At 37.7% G+C, this 17,048-nt stretch overlaps 1 long non-coding RNA gene across 1 annotated transcript in view; it reads right to left on the bottom strand.

Moving 5' to 3' along the window:
• Nucleotides 1–465: 465 nt before the first annotated feature.
• LOC132492441 (uncharacterized) overlaps nt 466–17,048 on the bottom strand; it is a 35,617-nt gene continuing 19,034 nt past the window's right edge. The window contains exons 3-5 of the long non-coding RNA XR_009532814.1: nt 3,158–3,272; nt 2,536–2,602; nt 466–1,186 (exon numbers count right to left, since the gene is read on the bottom strand). This is a non-coding gene — a long non-coding RNA (uncharacterized LOC132492441). The remainder of the gene's footprint in view (nt 1,187–2,535; nt 2,603–3,157; nt 3,273–17,048) is intronic.

Here is a 17,048-nt window from a genome sequence, read left to right on the forward strand (position 1 = left end):
AGGTACATCCACCCTCTCCTGGTGCCAGAGCCCAAGCCAGACACACCCAGACTCTCCCACTCACAGGGCCACCAGGGCTGGTCTGAATTCAGTAAATAGAAGCTTATAGCATGGGGAGAGGTGAGAGCTGTGTTTGATGCCAATCAACATATGCATGATTACCCAACAAGGAAAATGAAGAAAAGCAACACCTGTACCTGTTTCTATTAAATTCCTTTCAAAGGACTTGAGGTAGAGAAATTAGAACTAAGAGAGAATGGTATTAGTTCAGTAAGTATGAAATAAGCACCAACCCTCTCTAAAGCAACTTTCCAATTCCAGTAGAAGAATTTTCAATGATGAGCCAGCAAAACACAGTTCCAGCTGCCCTCAGTAGCACTTATTGGTTTGCTGTAAATACATTAGTTAGACTGCTGAAACAACTGAAAAAAACTAAAAGAAATTAAAATAATAATACTGTGATGATGATAATAATAATTGTAGTTACTATTTATTAAGCACTTATTAGGCACCAGTTTGCTATATTTAGCTACGTAGCTTAATCTTCATAACAGTCTGTGAAGTAGGTTTTATTGTTCCCATTTTACAGATAAGGAAGCTACATCAAATGTAAATTAAATATCTTTCCCAAGAATACTAGCTAGAGTTAAAGAGCCATACTCAAACTCCACCTGAACTGTTTCCACTTATACCAGGGGTCAGCAAACTATGACTCTTGTGTCCAATCTGTCCTGCTGCCTGTTTTTGTAAATGAAGTTGTACTGGAATGCAGACATTCTCATTCATTTATGTATTATCTATGGTTGCTTTGGTGCTATAACAGCAGAATTAAGTGATACAAACCATATGGCCCACAAAGGGTAAAGAGTTTACTATCTGGCCCTTTAGAGAAAAAGTTTGCCACCTTCTGCAATGCAGTATGCCATTAAGATTTTTTAAAAGGTTGAGTACAATAAATACTTTCAGAGAATTATGAAATTCTAAGAAAGCGGAGTACACTGCAATCAATTTCGTTGTTAGGGCATTCTGCCTGTGCATAGATCTTTCTTCCACTCCTTAAAAACTCCGCTGGGGAAAGAATATTTATTTCAAAAGTTAGAATCTGAATTTTGTCAGGTAATCCCAGTCCTGCTTCCAGCTCCTTCTCACTTTAAGTTCTCACAGGACATCTCATCAAACTAGGCACCTAAGAGAGAAAGAGAGGAAGTAACACAATGAAAAAATAGTGCTATAGTTTCAGGGAACTTCTATTCCATTCTCAGACCCTGACTGCCTGCCACAGGGGGACTCCAAAGGAACAGCATGCCAAATTGCAGGGTTCACTTAGCTTAGGCTTGTCAGATTGGTGCACCTGGGTGGATGAATTTATAGACTAGGATAATAGAATTTTAATATGGAAGGCACATTAGCTAATAACCAACTGAGATGATAGAGTTTATCAACTTGAAAAACAAAAACCCAGCAAAGCTGGGTAACTTGTCCAAGATTAAAAACATATCAACAGAGAAAAGGCCTCTCTTATCCATTGTGCCACACATTCGATAGGATCTATCGAATCCTATTCACTAGTGTCCATATATTCACTAATTTCATGTCCTTTATCAAGGCCACAACTTCGATGGAAAGAGCACCTTTGGGGAATCAGGCAGACTTGGGTCCAAGCCCTGACTTGGTCCCTTACTACTTGTGTAAATTTAGGAAAATCAGTAAACCACTTTAAGCCTTAGTTTTATATAAGTAAAACATAGTTTATTGTTCCCTAACTTTAGAGAAGATAAACTGAGAGAGCACATTCAATGCCTAACAATGTATCTGGCACATAGTAGGAAGTTTCTCAATATATGGAAAACACTAGTATCGTTCTTACAAGATGAGTAAAACTGCATCACCTCAGTCTCCTTTTGGACCAAGGTCAGTAGGTATTAGCATTTGGACCAGGTAGCATCTCACTGTTCAAGTATAGATGATAACCTGCTAGCTGGTAGAGGTAAAGAATTCACCTGAGAAAGCTAACTTTTACGTTTCTAATCAAGACTTGTACCAGTTGCATATAATTGTTATTATATGTATAATTTATAGACAACCTTGTTTTTAATTACAAGGTTTTTATTGGAGAGACAGGTTTTGGGGTGAGTCTGCCATCTGACTTGCCAGCACTTGTTGGAAGATTTTACGTTATTCATTTACGTGTGTGTATGTGTGTGTGTTTAGGAGTGCTATTATTAAATTTTGCTGGCATATAGTGAGGAATCTGTGATTCAAATTCATCCATATATACACCTCCCCTACAACCCACTCTATCCCTTCACATACTGCACCCCTCCCCCATTTATGAAGGGCTAGTTTCAGATTATTTTCAAGGTCGTATACAGATAGGCGCACTTGGAATGGTCCTTGCCTAATTCTCTTTAGCTACTTGTACGTGAGAGATAGTAGCAAACACTGCTTAAAATTGAAAATCTTTTCAGTAAGATGATGTAAAGCATGCATGTTATTTCTTCATGCTTAGTGTTGTGAATTTTGTAGAAAGAGTACCTGCAGAAAAAACCATCTTCCCATCGAAGTCAGCAAGTGGTACTGATAGATCAGTGCTATAAACTGCCTACAGAGGAAAAGAGAAAACATGATTATACAAAGCCCACAAGGAATAAAGATACCCTCACAAATAGAAAAATGAAAACAAAATGGAATGGACAGCAATGAAGCAACTCCATGATGACTAAATAATACCAAAAGCCAAACCTTTGTTAAGTACCTCCTACATATGTACATGAAGCTTATATATGAAGCCCAGGGCAGGACATTGTGGAAAAGTATACATGATAATGTTTTGCAGATGGAGGAGTTCTCTTTTGTGTTGCTATTGTCTTTAAATTTCTAACTGTTCTATTAACTAAAAGCATAGGAAAGAGTAGAAGAAATGAAGAGAAAGAGGGAAAGAGAGAGGGAAAGGAGGAAAGAATAGGAGAATGAGAAAGAAAAAGTGTCCAGTGTTAGATATCACAGTCCATTAGAACTGCAAGCACTTGGGGCCCATGCACAGCCATGTTCACTTGATCCCACCTCACTGAATCACTTCTTAAAATGACCATTGTGGACTTATGTTATATGTTGCTGAATAACAAATTAAATCACCTCCTAAAAATGAATGGCTTACAATGCCTGTGGGTCAGGATTCTGAGGATGCTGTAACCGGGTCCTCTGCTTCACAGTCTCTCACCAGGCTGCAGTGAAAGCGTCCATCAGGGTTGGGGTCTCATCTGAAGGCTCACCTAGGGAAGGAGCTGCTTCCAAGTTAACACACATGATTTTGGCAGGATTCATTTCCTTGAGGGATGTTGAACTAAGGGCTTCAGTTCCCTGCCAGCTTTGGCTGGAGACTGCCCCCAGCTCCTCTCTCCTATGGCAGCTTTGCTTCATCAGAATCAGCAAGAGAGAGAGTCTTCTAGCAAGATAGAAGTGATAATCTTTTGTAAACTAATCAGGGAAGTGATACCTCCTCTAAGTCGCCACATTCTATTGGCTAGAAGTACTAAGTTACTCAAGTGGAGGGGATTACACAGGCATGAATCCTAGGAGGTTGAGCTAATCGAGAGCTATCTGAGAAAATGCCGACCACAACTTGGCAATCTACTCTCAGTATTTTTGTTTGCTAAGTTTTTTTTTCTGTCTGATTGCTATTCAAATTACCACAAAAATTCCAAAATAGTCATGGCTAAATAAACAAAACTTTACCTTTGGTTCTAAGTTTATGTTCCTTAGAAAAGGTAGTAGTACATTAGAAGCATTGGGTTGAAATAGAGAAAGCATGAGAACAGGCCCAGGCCCAGTTCTGGCTATAAACTTTTGTCCATGAACCTGATTTTCTCATCTTTGAAATGGGAATAATTATACCTTCTCTGTTTGCCTCATATAACTGTTATGAGGACCAAGGAAGATCACATGTGTCAATGTTTTCCAAAGTTCAGTAACATAGCACTGGAGGTGCTTGAGATGATTATAGGTGGTACCTGGACTATAGGAGGAAATTTTTTCAAGTATTTGTTTTTAGAGTACATTAGAAAAAACATAACTTGCACAGCAAACCCATGATTTTACAGCTAATGTTGCTTAAATAAGACTTAAATGAAGTTGGGGAAAAGGCGAGTCAACTTGAAGAAAAATATTAAGAAAATAATGTAATAGTCTAAGAATAGGGCAAACATTGTGAAAGTGGTATACAAATGATTGCATAAATTTGAACATGCTCAATAAATGCATCAAATCTTATTCATTAACTTATGCCCCATGATTCTGGTTTAAGAAGGTAACTAGATATATTCTTTGTTACTAATGGAGCAAACCTAACTACACCTGGTAAAAGAGACGACTGCTTGAAAATCCAATTCTAAATTTTTTGAATACAAATAACCCATCACCTTTTTTATTAACAAAACATTTGTTCCCTGTGCATTTTCTTTTCCTAGCAATGTATTAATAATAACTTCCATTTATTAGGAGCTTACTGTATGCTAAAACATGCATATAAAATTTCAATTAATACGTATCCTATGAGGAAGATTGTATTATCATGTCTTTTGAATGAGGAAACTGAAGCTTAAAGAGATTAAACAACTTGGCCAAAATAACTCAGGAAGAAAATAGCAAAGCTAGAATTTAAACTTAGGTCTACCTAGCTCCAAAGCCTGTTTTAATTCTACTCTGCCAGTAATGTCTTAAAGGACTGAACTTCTACTCACTATGCCCACACCTCATCTTTTTTTGACTTCTTACACTTTTACATTTCAGCATTCCAATTTTTTTTCCTCTGGAATGTGGGAAAATATATCAACACCAGGGCATTCAAAACAAGGTCAGAGAACGAGTTTTTTGGGGTGTTTTTTTTTGTGGTTTTGTTTGTTTGTTTGTTTTTTGCCAAATACCCAGACAGGACATACACATTAAACAGAATAAAAGAAGCAGTTGCTTCCTGGCCCAAACTCTTTCACCCAACTCACTCCAAAGGGTAGAGGAGCAAACAGAAAGATAAAGTTCAGGCACTTCCTAGGGCTCCTTCCAGGCAGGGATGTTGGTACTCACCACTTACCCTGTATGTCCTTTCAACCAAGGACAAGTCTACAAGCAAAGAAGAAGCACATTACCCATGGGCTCCAAACACCTAGTGAGCTATTTAACTGCAAAGAAGTCTTTCCTCAAGAAAAGACAGCATCTGCCTTTTGCTTTTTCAGTATGACATGTAAGTTCTGACTAAAACCAGATTTTCCAAGTGATAAGGGTAATTAAAATGTGTTTAATTCTCTTTTCAAGAAGAGCTTTGAGCTTTATGTCTTTAGATCAAGAAAAATAGACTTGAAAATCTACTTTGAGAAAACTGATTACTAAAGTTACAGCTCATGAACCAGTGGGAATTAGAATTCAGGAGATAGCATAGAGTGGAAGGTCCTAGATGGGAAATATTACTTTCTATACTTAGATTATCCACTATCCATTTTGTAATAGGAAGCAAGTTTTTGCTTATTTGAGTCATGGGGTATTAATACCACAATATTCAGACCTTAGTGATCACATACAAGGTAAAATGTACTTGTAAAAAGACAAAGTCAGAAGTAAATACATGAAAATGGAAAATTATAAGTAAATATTTGAAAACATGCCATTGAAATATTCTCTAATAATATACAGATTAAATTTAGAAGAGATGTCTTCCCATTGCTCTTCTCTGCCCTCATAGCCCTGGAAGATGACCACCACTAGCAGTACATGTATGCCTCAGTGGCACATACCATACTGACTACCACAGTCTTGTAGGTTGGGGTATACACCAGATGGGAGCTACCATCATAGCATGGCCACCAACATTCTCTCTTCTCTGAATCCTTTAAAGAGTCCTGGCCAGTATTCCTGCAGAACATCCAACAATCTGGATTGGTTAGACTGTCTCCTCTGTGATTAGATTCACATCAAACGTTCCATCAAAAACACCACGTAGGGCTTCCCTGGTGGTGCAGTGGTTGGGAGTCCACCTGCCGATGCAGGGGACACGGGTTCGTGCCCCGGTCTGGGAAGATCCCACATGCCGTGGAGCGGCTGGTCCCGTGAGCCATGGCCGCTGAGCCTGCGCGTCCGGAGCCTGTGCTCCACAACGGGAGAGGCCACAACAGTGAGAGGCCTGTGTACCGAAAAAAAAAAAACACGTAGATGAACCTCAAACTGTACTAACAAAGTATACATCAAAATCAGTAACATTGTTTTATAAACATTATCTAATACTTCACTGTTAAATTTCAAGTGCTAATTTGAGATTAGGGTGCCAAATTTAAAATCCTAAAATTGCCTTTATATTGCTTATGTTTCTGTTATCTCTTTACTTGAATTTGTTTTGAAACTTTCATTTCAACACTGCCTTGATTATAACCACATCAAACACAATTTGAGACTAGAGTGTCAAAATTAAAATCCAAAAACTGCCATCATAATGATACTGAATTTTGGCTTATGAGAATTTTTAAAAAACTTTCATTTCAACTATGCCTTGGTTTACAACTGTATCTAGTTCTTCAACACTGAATTATGAGTACTCATTTAATGTGGGAATAGCAAAATTAGAAACCCAAACACAACATGCCTTATTCTGGTACATAGGTCTGTTTCTTGAAGCTTTTATTTTAACTCTACCAAGGTTTCTCTAAAATGAATAATAATTTTTCCTTCAGTTTATGATTTTTGTGGAAATGGTTTTATTATTGATTCACTCATATAACAAAAATTCTTTTTAAAGTCTTTATATGATGTGGGTATTGATTTCTCTTAAGCCAGACCTTGTGTGTTTGAGGGTGGAGTATAAAATATGAAGTATATTCAATTTTAAAATAACCTCTTTTAAGTGTTATTTCTATAATTTGATTAACTTTACAACAAAAATTGCTACTCCTGCTAGAATATAAGAGCCATGAAGATGGGGATCTTTTACTATTTTGTCAGTGATGTATCTTAAGAGCCTAGAAGAGTGCCTGGCACACAACACTCAATAAATATTTGTTGAGTGAGTATTAGATGAATTGAACAATCAAAACAGACTTGCACACAGAAATGAGCAACCATGAAGAAAAGCATTCCTCATTCAGAAAGGGCATTATTTTTAGATAATTTTCTAATAATATTGCCTTGCTCACTATTTTTTTCACTTAGTAAGAGTACATATATGAAGAGAAACTTTAGAAGAAACTCTTATCAGGGATATTATGTGGTAAATGTCTTCTCCTGACATTGTTTCTGAGTGTTTTTTATGTAGTTCTCTGAATTTTCTCAATAGATTATTCCAAGTTTGAATTCAATAGATTATTCTAATATGAATTACAGGCATACCTCATTTTATTGCACTTCACTTTATTCTGCTTCACAGATATTGTGTTTTTTATAGATTGAAGATTTTTGGCAACCCTGCATCAAGCAAATCTATTGGCACCAGTTTTCCAACAGCATATGTTCACTTTGTGTCTGTTTGTCATATTGTGGTAATTCTCACAATATTTCAAGCTTTTTATTATTATTATATTTGTTATGGTGATCTGTGATCAGTTTCTCTGATATTACTGTTGTAATTGTTTGAGGCCACCATGAACTATACCCACAGAAAGAAGGCAAACTTAATGGATAAATGTGTGTGTTCTGACTGTTCCACTAACCTGCACTTCCCTGTCTCTCTCCCTCTCCTCAGGCCTCCCTATTCACTGAGACATGACAATATTAAAATTAGGCCAATCAATCACCCTACAATAGTATTCAAGTGGAAGGAAGAGTTGCAGTTCTCTCACTTTAAATCAAAAGCTAGAAATGATTAAGCTTAGTGAGGAAGGCAGGTCAAAAGCCAAGACAGGCCAAAAGCTAGCCCTGCACCAAACAGTTAATCAATTTATGAATGAAAAGGAAAAGTTCTTGAAGGAAATTAAAAGTGCTACTCCATTGAACACATGAGTGATGTAAAAGAGCCTTATTGCTGATATGGAGAAAATTTTAGTGGTCTGAACGTAAGATCAAACTAGCCACAACATTCCCTTAAGAAGCCTAACCTAGAGCAAAGCCCTAACTCTCTTCAATTCTATGAAGGCTGAGAGAGGTGAGGAAGCTGCAGAAGAAAAGTTTGAAGCTAGCAGAGGTTGGTTCATGAGGTTTATGTCTCCATAACATAAATGTGCAAGGTGAAGCATCAAGTACTGATGTGGAAGCGGCAGCAAAATACCCAGAGATCTAGCTAAGATAGTTAACAAAGGTGGCTGTATTAAACAACAGATTTGCAATTTAGACAAAACAAACTTGTATTAGAAGAAGATTCCATCTTGGACTTTCATAGCTAGAGAAGAGAAGTCAATGGCTGGCTTCAAACATTCAAAGGATGGGCTGACTCTCTTCTTAGGGGCTAATTCAGCTGATCACTTGAAGTTGAAGCCAGTGCTCATCTACCATTCTAAAAATCCTAGGACCATTAAGAACTATGCTAAGTCTACTCTGCCTATGCTCTATAAATGGAACAACAAAATCTGTATGACAGCACATCTGTTTACACGTGGTTTACTAAATAAATATTTTAAGCCTGCTACCGAGACCTACTGCTCAGAAGATTCTTTTCAAAATATTACTGCTCATTGACAATGCACCTGGTCACCCAAGAGCTCTGATAGAGACATACAATGAGATTAAGGTTGTTTTCATGCCTTCTAACACAGCATTTATTCTGTAGCCCATGCATCAAGGAGTAATTTTGACTTTAAAGTCTTATTACTTAAGAAATACATTTCATGAGGCTACAGCTACCATAGACAGTCATTCTTCTGATGGATCTGGGTAAAGTAAATTGAAAACCTTCTGGAAAGGATTCACCATTCTAGATGCCATTAAGAACATTCATGGTTTATGAGAAGAGGTCCAAATATCAACATTAACAAGAGTTTGGAAGAAATTGATTCCAACCTTCATAGATGACTTTGAGGGGTTCAAGACTTCAGTGGAGGAAGTAACTGCAGATTTGGGGAAAATAGCAAGAGAACTAGAATTAGAAATGGAGCCTGAAGATGTAACTGAATTGCAGCAATCTCATGATATAACTTTAACAGATGAGGAGTTGCTTTTTATGGATGAGCAAAGAAAGGGTTTTTAAAAATTTATTTATTCATTTTTGGCTGCGTTGGGTCTTTGTTGCTGCGCGGGGGCTTCCTCTACCTGTGGTGAGCGGGGGCTTCTCCTCTTGTGGAGCACAGGCTCCAGGCACACAGGCTTCAGCCGTTGTGGTTAGCGGGCTCTAGAGTGCAGGCTCAGCAGTTCTGGCGCACGGGCTTAGCAGCTCCGCGGCATGTGGGATCTTCCCGGCCCAGGGCTCGAACCCATGTCCCCTGCACTGGCAGGCGGACTCCCAACCACTGTGCCACCAGGGAAGCCAAAAGTGGTTTCTTGAGGTGGAATCTATTCCTGGTGAAGATGCTGTGAAGAGTGTTTAAATGACAGCAAAGAATTTAGAATATTACATAAACTTAGTTGATAAAGCAGCATCAGGGTTTGAGAAGACTGACTCCAGTCTTGAAAGGAATTCCACTGTGGGTAAAATGCTAGCAAACTCCATTGCATCTACAGAGAAATCTTTCGTGAAAGGAAGAGTCAATGGACACAGCAAACTTCATTGTCGTCTTATTTTAAGGAATTGTGACATCCACTCCAATCTTCAGGAACCACCACCCTGATCAGTGAGCAGCCATCAACATGGAGGTAAGACCCTCCACCAGCAAAAAGATCATGACTTGCTGAAGACTCAGATGATGGTTAGCATTTTTTAGTAATAAAGTATTTTTTAAATAAATTTATTTATTTATTTTTGGCTGCATTGGGTCTTTGTTCCTGCACATGGGCTTTCTCTAGTTGTGGTAAGCGGAGGCTACTCTTCGTTGTGGTGCATGGGCTTCTCATTACGGTGGTTTCTCTTGTTGCAGAGCATGGGCTCTAGGCGCGCGGGCTTCAGTAGTTGTGGCTCACGGGCTCAGCATTTGTGGCTTGCGGGCTCTAGAGTGCAGGCTCAGTAGTTGTGGCGCACGGGCTTAGCTGCTCCATGGCATGTGGGATTTTCCCGGACCAGGGCTCGAACCCGTGTCCCCTGCATTGGCAGGCAGATTCTTAACCACTGTGCCACCAGGGAAGTCCCTTCAGTAATAAAGTATTTTTAATTAAGGTATGCACTTTGGTTTTTCAGACATAATGCAATTTAGCACTTAATAGACTGCAGTGTAGTGTAAACATAATTTTTATATGCACTAGGAAACCAAAAAATTTGTTCAACTTGCTTTATTGCGATATTTGCTTTATTGCAGTGGTCTGGAACTGAACCTACAATATCTCCAAAGTCTGCCTGTATATTTATATCTTGGGAACATGTCCTTATATACAAATAATCAAAGAAAATGTTAAGACTACAATTTTTTAAATAAAAAAGAATTAACAGTGTAAAGAAGTGTAAAAAATCTTCAGAGTGATTAAGCAAATTTAGGGATGGAAGAGGTGGTATCAACATATTTTATCAAATTATTTTGCTGGACAAGTTTCAGAATTACTATAACATCTACTATTTTTTTTCTGAAAAATAAATGAATCTTCCATGCTAAAATTGTGACATAAAATTTCATTTCTACATTTGTCAGTATAAATTAGTCTACATTTAAAATTTGCACTCTTCTCTGAGCTCTAGACTAATATTGAACATCTCCACCCTGGATATATCACCATGTCTCAAGTTCAAACTCTCTGAACTCAAACTTGTGATCTTTACCTCAAACTGCATCCTCATCCAGTGTTCCCTGTTTTGGTAACCATGATCAGCAGTACAGCTCTTCAGCTGTACAAACCTGCATAACATCTTCCTCTCCTTTATCTTCTATGTCAAGTTTATTGCTAAACACTGTTGAAGTTATTCTTTCATTATTAAATATATCTTAAAGCATTCTACTTCTCTCCATCTTGCATACAGACACTTTAGTTCAAACTACCAAAATCTCTCCTCTGAACTCCCAGCCTGCTAGTATCTGCTCTCGCTTCTTCTCCAAACCATTCTCCAACGTGCATCTAAAGTGATTTTTTTCTTTTTATATGTAACTGAAAATCTGGTCACATCACTTCAATGGCTTCTCCTTTTCTTAAGATAAAGATAAAAATTCTTACCATGGCCTATACTGCCCTACAAGATCTTGCTGTGCTTCTTTTTCCAACCACAGTAGCCATACTCTCCTCCTCCATCCCCATGCTTAACCATAACTCCTTCAATATGTCCATGCTTTCTCCCACCTCACAGCTTGCCAGATGCAGTTCTTTCAGCCTGGAATGCAGCTACTGCCCCATTCCTTTGATTAGTTAATACCAACATAATCTTGCAGATCTCACCTCAAATATCCCTTAATTTCCTTGACCACCAGACTAACTCAGTTCCCTCATTATGCATTCACAGAGCATCCAGGACATTTACCTAATGGCAGTTACCATGTTTTGTAGTTAATACTCTCTGATTTGCTCATCACTTACACCTAGCACATAGTATCTGATATTTTGTATGGACTCAATGTCAAATTTCTTAATGGATAAGTAAAATATTTTACAGATAGCTAATAGTTCAAGATTTTATTTTAGCATTGTTACTGAAAATATGGTTGAATTAAATGTGGATTAAGAATGTATTTTTAGGGGCCTCCCTGGTGGCGCAAGTGGTTGAGAGTCCGCCTGCCGATGCAGGGGATACGGGTTCGTGCCCCGGTCTGGGAGGATCCCATATGCCGCGGAGCGGCTGGGCCCGTGAGCCATGGCCGCTGAGCCTGCGCGTCCGGAGCCTGCGCGTCCGGAGCCTGTGCTCCGCAACGGGGGAGGCCACAACAGTGAGAGGCCCGCATACCGAAAAAAAAAAAAAAAAAAAGAATGTATTTTTAGGAAGATATGAACATGTTGGTATTATTTACATCACACACATGACATATTGGTAATATATGAGAGGACGGCTTCATGAGAGGCAAGAAAGTTAAAAGCAGCAATAAAAAAAAGAGTCCATCGGGATACAAAGCTGTAGAAAGAAACTACAGTCAGATGAAGACTGAGATTATTGTATCTAGCAACAAGAAAATCATTGGTAACCACTTGCCAAGTGGTTACCCAGATTCTGAATGAAAGCCAGATTACAAAAGATGGAGGAGTGAATGGAAATAGAGATAACATTCCTCTTCCAAGGAGCTTAAATTCTGAATATGTAGCTTCTCTAGAATTCATAAGGTAATTATTTAATTGTGTCTGTGCTGTGTGATTAGATCTACAAGAGCAACAATTTCAGATGAGAAAAAAAATCCACTTTTCATTTCACAGTAACTCATGAAGATGGAGGCTTGAATGTAGGGCTGGCTCCACAGCATATCATATAAATCAAATATTCAAGCCAATTCATCCTGCTGAGATATTTGTATATGTGCTTGTACAGGCACATGCATCTTTTAAAACAAAGAAGCCTCGTAAAAATTTTTAAAACTTTCTAAAAAATTACTACATTTTATAGAGAAGGTTTTATGCCAAGAGCCCTGGGGGGTAAATACACTTTAACAGAAATGTATGAATCATGGATTTCCCTGGTGGCGCAGGGGTTAAGAATCTGCCTGCCAATGCAGGGACACGGGTTCGAGCCCTGGTCCGTGAAGATCCCACATGCCGTGGAGCAGCTAAGCCCGTGTGCCACAACTACTGAGCCTGCACTCTAGAGCCCGTGAGCCACAACTACTGAAGCCTGCCTGCCTGGAGCCCATGCTCCAGAAAAAGAGAAGCCACCGAAATGAGAAGCCCACACACAGCAATGAAGAGTAGCCCCTGCTCGCCCGTGTGCAGCAATGAAGACCCAACGCAGCCAAAAATAAATAAATAAATTTATAAAAATGAAAAAGAAATGTATGCATTATACCTACTGAAAGATTAGTACTAAACATAGCTCAGAAATAACATATCTCTGAGGAAAAAAAACACAAATTAAATATGTAATTTATGCCAAATAACAATCTTCAAAAGAAAACTAAAAGTAAAATTCTCAATTCACTGATCTTTTTTTAGCATATTTCAAGAAATTAAGTAACTATCTCTACTTTGAGAAAATGTTTTTCAGGTAACTCAACCTCTCATTCCCCCTCCTGATATTCCATCTACAATAGTAAGAGTTGTGAAATTCACCAAATCCTAACATTAAAACTAGACATCCAATATAAGAGAAAGACAGAGAACTTCATGTCACAAGTAGTTACTGACTCCTATATTGCTGTATTATTCAACATGTCTAAGTTGAGCAGTAAGTCCTCTGGACATTCATGTAGGTGAAAATGTATGTAAATATTCTGACCTAAGAAACTAATTATGTTTTATTTATAAACACAAAGGCTTAGAAATACTATGACCAACTGGGTAACAGTAAGGTCCCCAGCACTCAGGTTGTGCTTTTTAAATACCATTTCCCACTAAAAAATAATCAGTGCTCCGTTGAGAAATGGTTGATACCATGTGTAGTGCAGGAAATGTACCAGATAAGAGTGGAATATATTGTCATACCAGAAATCAAGGATTCTGTCAAAGACTACTGAAGTCATGTTAAAAAGACTCAAGAGCCAACTTGCAGGAGCTCCCAGTGGCCAAAGATAGGGCTTGAGCATCAATAGGAATGATAATTATAGTAAATTGAAACACACCAATTATGTTTAAATGCATATGTTTACAATAATTTAAAAATCAGTAATCACCTTTGGAAGAGGCTAGGGACTCAACTCACCATTTTGAAAACTTGAAAATAAAGTATTCATTCTGTCTCTTATATATACCTGAGGGCAACCAAGTAGATAATAAAGAAAATTTTCTCTTTATAGAAGTATTCCAGCTAGTGGATGAAGAAGTGTTGATAGGATTAAAATATCACCATTTTGCAACCCCTAAGGAAATATTAGATCTAAGAAATAATTATCGGTGGCTGCTGAAGTCATAGAAAAAGAGACAATCGATTATGTGCCTCTTGGTGGAAGTTTACAATTCTACTTATGAAGTATTTTTGCCAAAATATCAAACCTGAGTCACATCCAAACTCTAGATCTAAATAACAAATGATAAGAAATACAAGTGACAGAGAAAATGTTAAATGTCATCATGAAGAAGCATTCTGTAAAGTCCAGACTTCAGAAAACTACAGAATTAACAACTCAATTCCTGCAACAAATCAATTGAAAGGGAGAAGAAGAAGAAGAAAGAAAAAGAAAGAAAGAAAGAGGGGAACTGATAGATTAGAAGAGACACAAGAGACTGGTAAAAATTTCAATCAATTTCAATGTGTTGATTTTATTTTCATCCTTATTCATATAAATAAATTATTAACAACAGTTTTTAAAAAGCAATGAAAAGTGATATGTGTAAAAACTGGAAGAGACTCCATGTGGACTGAATTGTGTCCCCCAAGATTCACATGTTAAATCTCTAACCCCCAGTACCTCAGAATGACTGTATTTGAAGATAGAGCATTAAGGTGATTACGTTAAAATGAGGCTGGGGTGGGGCTAATCCAATCTGACTAGTGTCTTTATAAGGAGAGGAAATTTGGACGAACAAAAGAGACACCAGCAGCTTGCATGTTCACAGGGCAACTATGTAAAGCGGCAGCAGGAGAGAGACCATCTTCAAGCCAAGGAGAGAAAACCAAAACTGAAAAAATAAAATTCTATTGTTAAAGCCACCCAGTCTGTGGAATTTTGTTATGTTAACCCTAGAAGACTAATACAGATGCTAAAATGATGTGTATGTCCATGATTCAATTAGACTTAGAACCATTTATGGGGATATAGAAGGAGCTATACAGTGGATCCTGGAGCAATAAATCTCAACTGATGAAATGGAGAGAATCAAGCCTCCTGGTGAGATGGGGGTCATACATAGCTTGAAAAAGCCAGGAAAATGATTCTGAATTTCTTTCTCTACCAACTTATAATCACTGTCTTAGATCCAACCAAAACACACACACACACACACACACACACACACACACACACACAAGTGAGGACATGATTATGGAACTACTTCTCTTGGTCACTCAGCTGATTTTATTCACACTTTTATAGTGAGTTCATATATAGTTTCACCAACTAGAATATAAACATTTTCACTAGGGATCTGAATTATTTATAATGTTGAAATTGATTCTATCCCTTCCCTTCTATTAACCTCCTAAATTCTATGCCAACTTACTGTTTACTTTCTCTCCCTTCTCACTTGTAAATAATCCACCCTATTAAAAGGCAGAACTGTGACTATTCCAAATTTCAATTGCCCACTATGTTCCCATCCATTTCATCTCTTAAATGTGTTTAAAGCATTAACAACAGGTTGTGTTTCACCCTAGAGACAGCTGGATTTCAGGAAGAGGTAAAACGTTTCATTATCTCACTCTATTGTCCAAGACAAATGTGCTATTGTATTATGTGTGAAAAGTCACCTTTGAAGTCTATTAAGGGTATGTTGTGAGGTGAGCCATCTGGAAAACACAATGTAGACTGAAAAATAATTATAAACTAATTTATTGTGTTTTCTTTCCAGTTAAGCCTACAATGACAGCTGCTAAAAACCCTATGTAGTGTAAATGGTAGAGGCTCTGAAGCCACACAGGTTAGTCTACACCTCCAGCAATGATTAGCTAGTATGCAAGTGACTTAACTTCTCTTTTGTCTTGCCTGTAAAAGTGAGATACGAGTGCATGTTGCATAAGAGTTTTATGAGGATTAAATAACATAATACTTTAAAACATTTGGAACAGAGTAGACAACAAGTGTAATTTCTCCTCTCATCTTTTAAGCATAGAGGATATTTAATATTCTTTACATAGAGAATATTAGAAAATCCAATATTTGGAAACCAGATTGAGCACGTTGGTTTTGTAAAGAAGTCCACTGAGCTTCCATGTGGTTTCCTTTAAATTTCAGGGGAGAAAAAGGTCTTGGAAAATCAAGTCTGAAGCTTCCTCAGGAATTCTCAGTTTGGAGTGGGTTAGGACCACCCAGATTTTGCTTAATAGAGAAGCGCTGTCCATGGTGCTAGTAACCACGCATACCCTGGCAAAGTTTTTCCCTGCCCAAAGTTCTTTTCCAGTCAATTTGTCTACTGCAGCTCACATATCTGCCTCTGGGAAGATTATCAATATTTCTGCTCTTTGGGTTTTTTCCTATCTTAACATTCTTTATCTATGTCTCCTTCAACAACAGCAACCATTCTCTTCCATCTTATCAACTTCAAATAGTTTTTATTTCTTAGACACTTTGCCCATACCCACCACTTAAGAAGGTGGCTCAAATATTGGCTCAGGCTATATTTTATTAACCTTTTTCTTAAATTTTAAGGAAATCCAAGGCTGAAAGCAAGAACATAGGAAACAGTTAATTTTCAATGCATTCTTTAAAGACTCTCTTCAGCTGCAACACCTCTAAGGAAATTCCCTGCACTTTTTAAGTTCCCCTCTTTCTTACTTCCAAGGTACCCTGTAGATGTATCTTTCAGTAAAGTTATCACATTAAATTGAAACTCTTGTTGTTAGTTTTGTTAGTTTTTAGTGTCACTAGAAAGAGTTTCTTAAAATCTAGGAGTCTTTTTTATTTTTAAGCACTGGCCAGCTTGTACCCACTCCACTCTTCCTCTCTTCTCCACCATGTCATATCTACCTATGCTGATGAAGCATGCAGTTTCAGAAGACTAGGCCAGGAAAATTCATTTCAGTTTAAGGAAAATTTATGATCTTAGCTTTCATGTTCAACTGGATTTGTAATTCATGCAGCCATACTTTTATGCAGTTATACAAGTATTCATTTTAGAGTTATATACTTATATAGTAATAGTCATAGTAGTAGTAGTATATTAAAGCAGTATTTTCATCCATCCCTGCCTCTACCTTTTCAAAAAGCAAACCTGCATGTAATCTGTTGTTTTACATCTGAGTTCTTGAGTACCTTGATTATCCATCGCTAGTAGCCTTTCCT

Source organism: Mesoplodon densirostris, chromosome 6 (assembly GCF_025265405.1).
Source record: "Mesoplodon densirostris isolate mMesDen1 chromosome 6, mMesDen1 primary haplotype, whole genome shotgun sequence".
Lineage (NCBI taxonomy): Eukaryota > Metazoa > Chordata > Mammalia > Artiodactyla > Ziphiidae > Mesoplodon > Mesoplodon densirostris.